At 43.7% G+C, this 3,411-nt stretch overlaps 1 pseudogene; it reads left to right on the top strand.

Annotated features, from left to right (window-relative positions):
* Nucleotides 1-2,297, top strand: LOC144771912 (procollagen galactosyltransferase 2 pseudogene; annotated as a pseudogene).
* Nucleotides 2,298-3,411: the final 1,114 nt, after the last annotated feature.

The following is a 3,411-nucleotide window of genomic DNA, read 5'->3' as shown; positions in this document are numbered from 1 at the left end:
ATGGCCCCCGGAGCCCCCCGGCTGCTGCTGCTCCTCGCCCTGTGCCTGGGGGGCTGCCCGCCCTGCTGCTCCTGGTCCCCGCCCGAGGCAGGGCCCTTCCCGGAGTCGGCCCCGCAGAGCCCCACCGTGCTGGTTGCGCTTCTGGCCCGGAACGCGGCGCACACCCTGCCCTACCAGCTGGGGGCGCTGGAGCGCCTGGACTACCCCAAGGGGCGCATGGCTATATGGGCAGCAACCGATCACAACATTGATAACACCACGGCTGTTCTAAAGGAGTGGATCAAGAATGTGCAGAAACTGTACCACTCTGTGGAATGGAGACCAATGGAGGAGCCCAAGTCGTACTCAGATGAAATTGGACGCAAGCATTGGCCAGCCTCGCGATTTGCTCATGTCATGAAGCTGCGGCAGGCCGCACTGAAAGCTGCAAGAGAAAAATGGGCAGACTACATATTGTTCGTGGATGCAGACAATTTCCTGACGAACCCCCAAACCCTGAAACTGCTGATAGCCGAAAACAAAACACTTGTGGCTCCCATGCTGGACTCTCGCAGCCTGTACTCCAACTTCTGGTGTGGAATCACTCCTCAGGGATACTACAAAAGAACACCTGATTATGTCCTAATAAGAGAGTGGAAAAGAATGGGCTGTTTCCCTGTCCCAATGGTACACTCAACGTTTCTCATTGACCTAAAGAAGGAGGCGTCAACGCAGCTTCGATTTCATCCACCTCACAAGGACCACACTTGGGCTTTTGATGATATCATCGTATTTGCATTCTCCAGCAGACAAGCCGATGTCCAAATGCATATCTGCAACAGAGAACACTACGGCTACCTGTCTGTGCCACTGAAATCACACCAGACTCTGCAAGAGGACATTGAGAACTTCATCCATGTGCAGACCGAAGCAATGATTGATCGTCCACCCATGGAACCATCACAGTATATGAACCTACCTCCAAAAAGCTCAGACAAGATGGGCTTTGACGAGATTTTCATGATAAACTTAAAACGCAGGAAGGATCGTAGGGATCGAATGCTTCAGAGCCTGTACGAGCAAGAAATCAAAGTGCAGATCTTCGATGCGGTGGATGGGAAGGCACTGAATACGAGCCAGCTGAAAGCCATGAAAATCGACATGTTACCTGGCTATCACGACCCGTACTCGGGCAGAAAGCTGACACGAGGGGAAATTGGCTGCTTTCTCAGCCACTACTACATATGGAAAGAGATGGTGGACAGAAACCTTGAGCAGGTCCTAGTCATCGAAGACGACGTCCGCTTTGAGAACCACTTCAAGAGAAAGCTCATGAAAGTGATGAGTGACATTGAAGAGACGCAGCTGGAGTGGGACTTGATATATATTGGTAGAAAACGGATGCAGGTACAGCGCCCAGAAAAGGCGGTTCCAAATGTGATGAATCTTGTTGAAGCAGATTACTCCTACTGGACCCTGGGGTATGCCGTCTCTCTCCATGGGGCTAAGAAGCTCCTTGCTGCGGATGCACTGAACAAGATGCTCCCCGTGGAAGAGTTCCTTCCAGTAATGTACAACAAGCACCCAGTAAAAAAGTACATGGAATACTTTGAGCCGAGGGACCTGAAGGCCTTTTCCACTGAGCCACTGCTAATCTACCCTACACATTACACTGGAGAAGAGGGGTACATAAGCGACACAGAAACTTCCACCATCTGGGACAACGAGACTGTTGCCACCAACTGGGACCGCGCCTTCTCTTGGAAAACGCAACAGCAGGGACAAATAAACACCGACGCCCAAAACACGGATGCCTTGGCACCCCAGGCGTCCATGGACGCGTCCGCCCCCTCCAGGGATGAATTATGACAGCCACCCTAATAGTGGCATTCTTCTTTACCCCAAGCACTGTTTCCAAAATGGAAACTGTACCGTCTTCTTTGTCCATCATTCCAAGAAAATAGGTCTTAACCTGGTGCAAAATGAAGTTCGTCTAGTTCAAGAAAAAAATCGGATTTGGGCAAATACATTTATTGCATCTGATGTGAAAGACCTACCATCTAGAGTTATTAACAAATTTGGGAACTTTTATGACATAGTTCGACAAAAAAATAGTGCATTGAGTGTACAGGCCCAGAAAAACAGTGTATGTCTATTTTCTAAAAAGTTGTGTTTAGAGTACTATATTTATAATGAAAATTGTAATATATATATATATATATGTGGTTATGAGACTATAGATACTTTGTTATTTGAGTGCAGTTTATTTCTCCTGCTGTGTAATAAGATTGCTGTCAATATCTTTGACAAGGTGCTAATAAAAAATTTGTACAATGTGATAAATAAAGTATGAATCGCGAAAATAAAAAAAGTTGTTAGTTACACAAGTGTACATTATATCAAATAGCATTTCTCTATGTAACAAGAGAGCGAACAAGCTAATCCCGAAATTCTGAGGTATGCATGTGTAATGGCTATTCACATCAAGGTACATTAGCAACAAATTATTTTCCCATAGTATGTCATTTATAAGACGCAAAAAGTCTCCTGTATATATGAGGAAAGCTCTTGTACAAAAAAGCTAAAAAAATTATCTACATATTTTGAAGTGTTTCCGTACATACTTCCTCTTGAAAACACTATCATATATATATAGATAGATATATATCATTAGCAAACAAGCTCTTGCGCTTCGAAAGGGCACACCACGATGTCTCTTCTCTCCAGCTTGTTTTGCCTCATAACAGCTTTCCTGCCCCCTCTCCATTGAATTATTACCATTTCCAACACCTTTCGAGGCTTCTACGCCTCTTCGTCATGGAATTTCATAACAGAGAGGCATCCACAACTTGCCTTCGAATTCAAGCACCTTTTTAATGAATTCTCCGCCCTCAGTGGACATTCTACTGTATTATTAACATTTTGAATTGTTATTACTCGCGATATCTTACTATGTCTTGTATTATCTTTCTTTCGGTTCTGCATGTCTTTTACATACTGCAACTTTGTTTAAATAATGTTTCTTTCTTTCATTCATAGACTTTTTATGCTTTGAACCATATTTCTTTTGAAGTTTACATACTCTCTGTATTGTATACCATGCATTGACTATATGATAATTTCATTATTTGTGTTATTATCTTATATTATCTTTAATAAAATTCTTCTGAACTTAAAAAGAGTGATCATGTGACTCTTAGAGTATATCCATTTGTATCTCTTCCTTGAGTGACTTGCAACTTGTATGTTTGCAGTTTTTCTATGTGTATCTCTCCCTTGTGTGACTCTACAACTTGTACATTTGCAATTTTTTTCTGTTTGTATCTTTAATGTAACTCATGTAATCCCAAGTCCTAATGTATCGCAACTGGTTCTTATGTAATGCACTCTGACACCTTCGGGAAGGGGTAGTTTGACCTTGCCGCACCTATA

This window comes from Lissotriton helveticus, chromosome 1_1 (assembly GCF_964261635.1).
Source record: "Lissotriton helveticus chromosome 1_1, aLisHel1.1, whole genome shotgun sequence".
NCBI classification, from domain to species: domain Eukaryota; kingdom Metazoa; phylum Chordata; class Amphibia; order Caudata; family Salamandridae; genus Lissotriton; species Lissotriton helveticus.
Note: the sequence above shows the minus strand (reverse complement) of the source record. Positions and strands in the feature narration are given on the sequence as shown.